This window comes from Micromys minutus (genome assembly GCF_963924665.1).
Source record: "Micromys minutus genome assembly, chromosome: 1".
NCBI classification, from domain to species: Eukaryota; Metazoa; Chordata; class Mammalia; order Rodentia; family Muridae; genus Micromys; species Micromys minutus.
In genome coordinates this window covers 203,992,847-204,002,884 of record NC_137969.1, presented here as the reverse complement: position 1 = coordinate 204,002,884, position 10,038 = coordinate 203,992,847, and positions in this window count along the sequence as shown.

Sequence of the window (10,038 nt, the reverse complement as noted above, 5' to 3'; positions counted from 1 at the left end):
TTAGAGCACAAGCCATTGGTGCTATGTTCAGGTAATTTTTCTCTGTGCCTATATGTTCTAAGGTTTTCTCTGCCATCTCTTCTAATAGTTTCAGTGTACCTGGTTTAATGTGGAGATCTTTGATACACTTGTACTTGAGTTTTGTACAAGGAGATAAGAAAGGGTTCTACCTGAAGACCCAATTATTCCACTTCTGGGCATATACCCCAGAGATGGTCCAACATACAATAAGGACACATGCAACACAATGTTCATAGCAGGCCTATTTATAATAGCCAGAAGCTGGAAAGAACCCAGATGTCCTTCAGTAGATGAATGGAAACAAAAATTGTGGTATATTTACACAATGGAGTACTACTCAGCTATTAGAAACAATGACTTTATCCATTTCCTAGGAAAATGGATGCATCTAGAGAATATCATCCTGAGTGAGGTAACCCAGTCACAAAAGGACAGACATAATATGCAGTCACTGATAATTGGATACTAGCCACAGAGAGTTCTGAATACCCCAGAAAGAACTCACAGACCATATGAAATTGAAGAAAAACAAAGACCAAAAAGTGAAAGTCTTTGTCCTTCTTAGAAAAAAAAATAAGTGTATATCACCCTCTCAGAGTGGGGTACTCCTGAACCTTAAATCATTAATAATCCAAGAGCTAAGAATATAGCCTTGTGGCAATTATTGGTATTCAAAAATCGTTAAGTTTAATCTATACACACCAAGAAAACTCTGACTGTTTCCATGTTACGTTCTGTTCTACATGTACTTTATGCTTATGGTAACTAGTAAGATTTTAATGCATACTATCAAACCTTTAAAATAATTAAGTACTGAAAAAATATACTCATATAGTGTTATGCAAAAATGCTTATAAAAATCTGTATATGTATCTCTTTGAAATAAAGTTGTAAGAAAAAAAAAGAATTGAGTTAGAATATTGATGGGGATTATATTGAATCTGTAGATTGCTTTTGGTAAGATATCCAGTTTTACAATGTTGATCCATACAATCCACGAGAATGGAGATCTTTCCAACTTCTGAGATCTTCAAGTTTCTTCGTCAGAAATTTGAAGTTCTTGTCATACAGATCTTTCGTTTGCTTAATGACGGTCACACCAAGGTATTTGTGACTGTTGTGAAGGGTATTTTTTTCCTAATTTCTTTCTCAGTATGTTTGTCCTTTGAGTAGAGGAAGGCTACTGTTTTGTTTGAGTTAATTTTATATTCAGCCACTTTGCTTATGGTTCTTTTTGTGTCTACTTGGTTGATTTCAGCTCAAAGTTTGATTATTTCCTGCCATCTTCTCCTCCTCGGTGTATCTGCTTCTTTTTGCTCTAGAGATTTCAGCTGTTCTGTCAAGCTGTTATTGTATGCTCTCTCCAGTTTCTTTTTGGAGGCACTCAGAGCTATGAGTTTTCCTGTTAGTACTGCTTTCATTGCATCCCATAGGTTTGGGTATGTTGTGCTTTTATTTTCATTAAATTCTAAAAAATCCTTAATTTTCATCTTTATTTCTTTCTTGACTATGTTATCATTGAATAGTGGTGCATTGTTCAGCTTCCATGTGTATGTTGGCTTTTTGTTTTGTCTGTTGTTATTAAAGACAAGCCTTGGCACATGATGATATGACAGAATGCACTGGAATATTTCAATCTTCTCATATCTTTTGAGGCTTGTTTTGTGATGGAGTTTATGGACAATTTTGGAAAAGGTGCTGAGAAGAAGGTGTATTCTTTTGTTTTAGGATGAAATGTTTTGTAGATATCTTTTAATTCCAATTGGTTCATAACCTCTGCTACTTTCACTTTCTCTGTTAAGTTTCTGATTTCATGAGCTGTCCATTGATGAGAGTGAGGTGTTGAAGTCTCCCACTATTATTGTGTGTGGTCCAATGTATCTTTTGAGCTTTAGTAGGGTCTTTTTTTTTTTTTATGAATATGGGTTCTCTTGGAGCATATATGTTAAGGATTGAGAGTTCCTCCTGATAAATTTTTCCTGTAACGAGTAAAAAGTGTCCTTCCTTATCTTTTTTTTAATATCTTTTGGTTGAAAATATACTTTATTCAATATTAGAATGGCTACTACAGATTTTTTCTTGGTGCCATTTGCTTGGAAGGTTTTTTTTTTCCTAGTATTTTACTCTGAGATAGTATCTATCTTTGTCACTGAGAAGAGGGACCTAGCTCTTTTTCTAGGCTACAACAGACCCTTTTCCCAATGGCACAGTACTTTCTACTCTCTGAGGATTCCCATTTTGCTCTCCCTGGGCCTATGTTTCTGACTCCTCTCTTGTCCAGGTGTAAGAGGGTCTGTAAAGTTTAACTTCAAGCACTGCCTTTCCCTGGTAAACCCTGGCTCCCACTGACAAGGGCTTGTGCCTTACTGTGGGGCCTGTGTGTCTAGACTTTGATCCAGGCTTTCTGGGCAGATACAGAGTTCCTATGCCAGAGTTCCGGTTCCATTGAACCAACCGGAGGGCCATGTTTTCTGAGTGCTCCCCCTAGCCTTCTCTGCTCTTTGGTTACTCTCAGTGCAGTCTCACCAGGCCTGTGTCCCTGGATCTCCACTGTTCCAGGTGCCAAATGGCCCGTTTGGCCTGTGCCAAGGGCTCTCCAGGCAGACGCCGAGTCCCTATTCCAGAGTTCTGGCTCCACTGAACCAACTGGAGGGCTGCGTTTTCTGCATGCTGCACCTAGCCCTCTCTGTGTTTTGGTTACTCACAGCACAGTCTCACCAGGCCCGTGTCCCTGGATCTCTGCTTTTCTAGGTGCTGAATGACCCGTTTGGTTCATCGCCATGTTTTCTTGTGCTTGGGTTCTTGTGATTTCTTCTTGGCATTTTTTTTTTTGTCAGTGAATGTTGGTGATCTTTTTGTTTTTGCCTGGTGCTTGTCTTTCCTGTGGATCTGAAGGCTGGTGTGCTCTGGAGGGCGATGGCTCCTGGGTGTTCGGCTCTTTGTGGGCAAGCAGTGCGTTATGGTGCTAGTGACCCAGTTCTGCTTTCATGGGCTCAGGTGTGAGAGCTCTTGTAGGTTGTTCTGGGAGCTCAGCCCTCTGCCCACAGGTCCTGATTCCTAGTGGCAGAGACCCAGGTCTTTCTCTAGGCCACAAAGGACCCTTTTTCAGAGAGCACCACTCTCCCTCTGCTCTGAGAACTCCCTGAGTTCCCCTGCTGGTCACTCGGCCTGCCTATGCATCATGCTCACTCTTGGTCCAGGTGGAAGAGCACCTGTGCAGCTGATCTGTGAGCTCAGCCTTCCCTGGGCACATCCACAGGCTTTTGATGACTGAGAAAATTCTAAAATTTGATTGCTGTGTTCTAGGTACAGTATGAGTATAAAGAGAGACATTGGCTTGGACGTCTGTTAGGCTGTAGACCTCTGGAAAAGTAAACATACAAATATAACTACCATGTAGATGTCTAGTTATTAAAGTTGTGGAAAACAAGTCAACCCAAGAAGAATTAAGTTTGACAGATGTTTTACTCTAAGGAGCAGAAATGTGCCAGCAAATTGAGAAGAGGAACCAGTGACATGGCAAATCCCCAAGTCCACTGTTTTGCTCCTGTTATCCATCTCCTGACTTAGTTTCTGAAGGCTCCAGAATGTGGCTGATGGGCTGCATTGTTGTAATTACAATTTTGTGTTGAATGAACACAAGTGTGTGTGTGTGTGTGTGTGTGTGTGTGTGTGTGTATGTGTGTGTGTGTGTGTGTGTGTGTATGTGTGTGTGTGTGTGTGCCTATGAGTGTTTAATGCATATGGCTATCCATTTATTAGTTTTCTATTGCTGTGAAGAAAGACCATAACCAAGGACACTTTTGAAAGAAAATGTTTAAATGGGTTTAATGTTTTAGAGGGTCAGAATTCATGATGGTAAATGAAGGCACAGAGCAGGAACAGCTGACTGCTTGTATCTGGATCCACCAGAGATGTTGGAGAGCACACTGGAAATGCTACCTCAAAGCCAGAGACACACCACTTGCAACAAGGCCACACCTTCTAATCTTCTCAAACAGTCCCACCAACTAGGGACCAAGTATTGAAGCATATGAGCCTATATCTGGCTTGCCAGTATAACCAGATATCTATAAGAACCCTATGTTTCTGCTTCTTGAGTGCTGGGATTATAGGTAAGCCATGTGTACCAAGCATTTATGTGGGTTTAGGGATCTGAATTCTAGTCTTTATGCCTGTATGGACAATCTTTCACCAATTGAACTTCTCTCTAACCTCTAATTCCAAATAAAAGAAACCTGGTTATGCTAACTGTGTTAAACATATATGGTTGTTGTGGGAGGTCATACATTCCACAGTCAGTAATACAATAAAGCTCCTAGGGCTCAGAGAGACTGGTTTTAGTGAGAAAGAACATGTTCAAATACAAATATTTTGTTCAGAGGTATCTATATTCATATTTCATCACCATTAGGCATGGCTGGATTGCTCAGATACCAGTAGGATAACAGTTTCCTGGGCTGTAAAAAATAATGAAGAGTCATCACAATGACACCATGATTTGATCAGAATTTCCATCTGATGCTATAGAGTTTTTCTATTAAATGGATATTTGCACATTCATTAATCACAGCTGGGTTGAAATGTTACTCTGCCATCTGTCACATTCATCAAGGAACTCTTCTTATATTTCGGTTTCCTTTTGGAGAAAGCCGTTGTGGGAATGATAGAATGATGTCTTTCTTAGTAAATTAACTCCCCTGAGGTACAACAGAAGAAAATTCAGCATTGAGGTCAGCTCTGTAAATGTGCAATAGAAACCTAAAATTATATTTTGATGTGTACTCTTCTCCCAAATGATGAAATTATCATTTCCCTCTTTACTTAGTCTTTTTGAAATGCTGACCTCGGCAAGACAAACCTGGATGCTGTTCTTCCACAGCATCTTTTTAACCAATGCTAAGACAAAGTTCATACTGTGCTGTCTGTGTACAGAGGAAGTGAAACTGTACAGCACAGGACTCCAGGTTAACTCTGTGACAAGCTCTTGGATAGCTTTAAGCTTAGCATAATATTATGCCTTCTGGACATCATACGGTGTACATAGTAGAGTGGTATTTGTTTATGTTGGCTTTGCAGAGGATTGATTCAGTGGTCCTGTGAGGAACACAGTGTGGTTTCATGTACGGATTTTAGAATGTACTCATTCTATAGTATTTTCCTCAAAATGAAATAAATTAAAAATAGAATGTATTTTAACATTACATTCTGATGTATTTTTGAAACATCTTCAAAAGAATAATTTTAGAAATTTTCATTAGGGAATCTACAATAGGAATGGCTTTCTGTTCAGAAACAAAGACACACTGCTCATCTTTAAATAAAATTTCAAACTGGTGAAAAGTTGTTAATTATAGTATCTGAATGTAGTTGGAGAATATCTTTTCTCTCCTCACTATCTGGGCACACATTCTGTTTCTGGAGAGGATAAGAATTGTTTCATACATTTTCTGTTCTGGTCATGAGAATTTCAGATTCTTGCTGGTTTCATATGAGGAAAGTAAGAGAATTGTACTTTGCTCAGGGGCCAATGATACATGCCGCCAAAGCCACTGAATTCTGTTCTGCTCCACATGATGGAAGACTAGAATAGACTCATGCACATTGTCCTATGACCTATACACATGAACAATGTACAAGCAAACAATTGGAATTATGATGAGATTTTCAGTGTGATATAGGATTTTCCCTTTGCAACAGCTGTCTTGTGAATGAAGCTGAGGGAAGGCATTGAGAAATGGAGACGTCAGGATGGTATCATCTGATGGGTGGTAAGGTAGTCCCTTTGTTTAATGTAACTGATGATGATGACGTCAGACCTTTGACTTGTGACTGACTGTCTTAATTTTCAGATCAGTGAGAACTTGAAGGAGCTAGTAGAGTGGTTGGTTGTTTTACTTACTGTGGAAATCAATGCCTAGAGCCTGAGGCCCACTGCACAGTATCTTTGTATTATCATGGGTCTACTAGCTGATAGCATCCTTCATCCACACACAACCTTTTTAATAAGAATGTAGCCTTGGCTGAGTACATATAATGTCAGGTTCATTGGATGTGCATTGATTTAGGATTCAGATGTGGTAGATTTAATTACAACAAAAGCTGTATAAAACCAAGGCAGTGAGAAAAATAGATGCTTAAGAAAAGCTTTTAAGTCTCAATAGTTTATTGCTATGCTGCCTAGAAGCCACAGTTTATGTGCAACTCTGGCATTAGCTTGTCTTTGCTAGCACACACACACACACACACACACACACACACACACACACACACACACACACACACAAACACAAGGATTAAGTTTAGTTATGTGAATTTGTAGTTTTATGTAACAAAGCTGCTCAAAATGCCATGCTTTGACATGACTTACATGTTTCTTGGTCGTATTATATGTAACCTATTGGCAAAGCCTGGGCATACACACATAGGAATGTATTTACATCAGTGGAAGATGTAGATACATCTTCATCCAGTGCCTTGAACAAGGTTGTGTGTGTTGAAGGGGAGGCCAGAAATTCTCTGTCTTATCCTTTCTGTGTCATCCTGGGCTTATCATCAGATGTCTTTGGGCATTGAAAATTGAAGATGGAGATTCCTCTCCTGAGAAACAGATTGTTCTCGAGCTCCAATGACTGATAAGGAAAGCACAGTTTTGGAAGTGATAAAGCTACACACAGTAGCTCTAAGGAATTATTTGTCTTTGATTTAAAATATGTTATCTAATTCTTATGTGGACAATTTAAGTATTATGAAGACTCGTTGCTTTACGATGATGAAATGTTCTGCTTTGCTTTGTACAGATTAAAAAGGCGTAAGTGTTTTTAATTGCTCTAAATTCTCCACGGCCTACTCATTCTCACTCTTAATGGCTCCACATAGATGAAGCTAATTTCTTCCTATCCAATGTCATAGCTTGTCTCTTTGATATACTTTCAGATACTTCTTTTTCTTTTCTTTATTAGATCCTCTGATTTACATTTTAAATGTTATTGCCTTCTCACCCCTCAACCGTCCTCCCTCGCCCTACACTTGTCTCCACGATGGTGCACCCTCTTCCAATTACCTTCTCCACCTCAGTGCCTTGGCAATCTCCTACCTTGGGAAAACACGCCCTCACTGGACCCAAGGCCTCTTTTCACAGTGATGCTTGACACTGCTATCTTCAGCTACATATGCAACTGGAGCCATGGGCATCTCCATGTGTGCTCCGTGGTTGGTATATTAGTCCATGGGGGTTGTGGAGGGTTTGGTTGGTTGATAATGTTGTTCTTCCCATGAGGTTGCAACCACTTACAGCTCCTTCAGTTTTTTCTTCAGCACCTAAATTGGGGTCCCCAAGTTCAGTCCGATGGTTAGCTACAATCATGTTCAGCTGTGTCTATCTATGACTCTAGTATAGTCCCTGAGGAGGCATCTCTATCTACTTCTTGCCAGTAAGCACTTCTTGGCATCAGCAATAGTGGTTAGGTTTAGTGGCTGCATATGGGGTGGATCCCAAGGTGAGGCACCCTCTAAATGATCTTTTCTTCAATCTCTGTTCCTCTATCTGACCTTGTATTTTCTCCTGTGAGAGTGTTGTTTTCCCTTCTAAGAAGGACTGAGACATCCACATTTTGGACTTCCTTCTTCTTTTAAATCCCTTAAAAAATATATTCTCTGTATTTATATTTCAGATGTTATCTCCTTTCCCCCTATCCCATCCCCATCAACCTCCCATTGATTTTATGAAGGTGCTCCCTCTTCCAAGCTCCCTCTCCCACCTCAGTGCCTTGGTATTTTCCCTACATTGGGAAAAAAAGCCTTCACTGGATTAAAGGTCTCTCCTCTCATTGATGCTGAGAATGCAATCCTCTGCTGCATATGCATTACAGCCATGGGTCTCTCCATGTTAACTCATTGGTTGGTGTTTTAGTTGCTGGGAGATGTGGTGGGCTTGGTTAGTTAATAATTTTGTTCTTCCCATGGGGTTGCAGATCCCTTCAGCTCCTTTAGATTTTTTTTCTAGCTCCTTCATTGGGGTCCCTCTGTTCAGTTCAACTGTTAGCTGCAAGCATGCTTCTCTATATCAGTATGGCTCTGATAGAACCTTTGAGGAGGCATCCATATCAGATTCCTGCCAGTAAGCACTACTAGGCATCAGCAATAGTGGGTGGGTTTAGTGGCTGCATATGGTATAGATCCCCAGGTGAAGTAGTCTTTGGATGATATTTTCTCCAATTTCTGCTTCTCTATTTGTCCCATTATTTCATCCTATGAGAGTTTTGTTCTCACTTCTAAGAATGAATGAGGGATCCACCTTCTGGCCTTTCTTTATAAGGTCTGTGAATTGTTTCTTGGGTATTCAGAGCTTTCTGGGGCTGGTTTCTGCTTCTCAGTGAGTGCATACTACTGGTGTTCTTTTGAAGCTGGGTTACCTCACTCAGGACAATGGTTTTTAATTCCATCAATTTGCCTATAAATTTCATAAAGTCATTGCTTCTATTGGAGTCTAATACTCCATTTTGTAAATGTATCCATTTTTATGTTGAAGGACATCTGGGTACTTTCAAGACTCTGGCTATTATAAATAAGGCTTCTATGAACATGGTGGAGCATGTGTTCTTGTTATATTTTGGAGCATCTTTTGGGTATATGTCCAGGAGTAGAATAGCTGGACATATACCCAAAAGATGTCCAATTTTCTGAGAAACCACCAGACTGATTTCCAGAGTGATTGTACCAGCTTGCAATCCCACCAATAGTGGAGGAGTGTTACCTTTTCTCCATATCCTTACCAGCATCTGCTATAATCTGGGTTTTTGATCTTAGCCATTATGACTGGTGTGAGGTGGAATCTCAAGGTTGTTTTGATTTGTATTTTCCTGATGACTAGGGATGTTGAATCTTTCTTTAGGAGCTTCTCAGTCACTCAGTAAACAAAGATGAGAATTCTTTGTTTAGCTCTGTATCCCATTTTTAATAGGATTATTTGACTTTCTGGAGTCTAATTTCTTGAGTTCATTTATATATTGGATATTAGCTCTGCATCAGATGTATGATTGGTCAAGATCTTTTTCCAATCTGTTGGCTGCCATTTTGTCTTCTTGACAGTGTCTTTAGCCTTACAGAAACTTTGCAATTTCATGAGTTCCAATTTGTTAATTCTTGATCTTAGAGCATAAGCCGCTGGTGTTCTGTTCAGGAAAAATTTCCATGTGTGTATGTGTTTTAAGCTCTTTCCCACATTCTGTACTAGTAGTTTCAGTGTACCTGGTTTTATGTGAAGATCTTTAATCCACTTGCACTTGATATTTTTACAAAAAGATAAGAATGGATTTATTTGCATTCTTCTGCATGCTAGTTGAACCAGTACCACTTGTTGAAGGGGCAGTTGTTTTTCTATTGAAAGTTTTTAGTGCCTTTGTCAAAAATCAAGTGACCGTATGTGGGTTCATATCTGGGACTTCAATTCAGTTCCATTGATCTTCCTGCTTATCTCTGTATCAATACCATTTTTTTTAAAAGTCACAATTGACCTGTAATATAGATTGAGGTCAGGGACGGTGATTTTCCCCAGAAATTCTTTTATTGTTGAGAATAGTTTTCACTATCCTTTTTTTTATTATTCTAAAAGTATTTCGAAATTGGTCTTTCTAACTCTATGAAGAATTGAGTTGGAATTTTGATGGGGATTGCATTGAATCTGTAGATTGCTTTTGGAGAGAGAGATGGCCATTTTTAAAATGTTGATCCTTTCAATCCATGAAAATGGGTATCTTTTCATCTTTTGAAATCTTCTTCAATTTCCTTCTTCAGAGACCTGAAGTTCTTGTCATATAGATCTTTTGCTTGCTTAGTTAGGGTCACACCAAGGTATTTCATATTGTTTGTGACTATTGTGAAGGGTGTCTTTTTACTATTTTTTTTTCTCAGCATATTTATCCTTTAAGTAGAGGAAGGCTACTGATTTGTTAGAGTTAATTGTTTACCCAGCCACTTTGCTGAAGTTGTTTATCATCTAGTGGTTTTCTAGTGGAA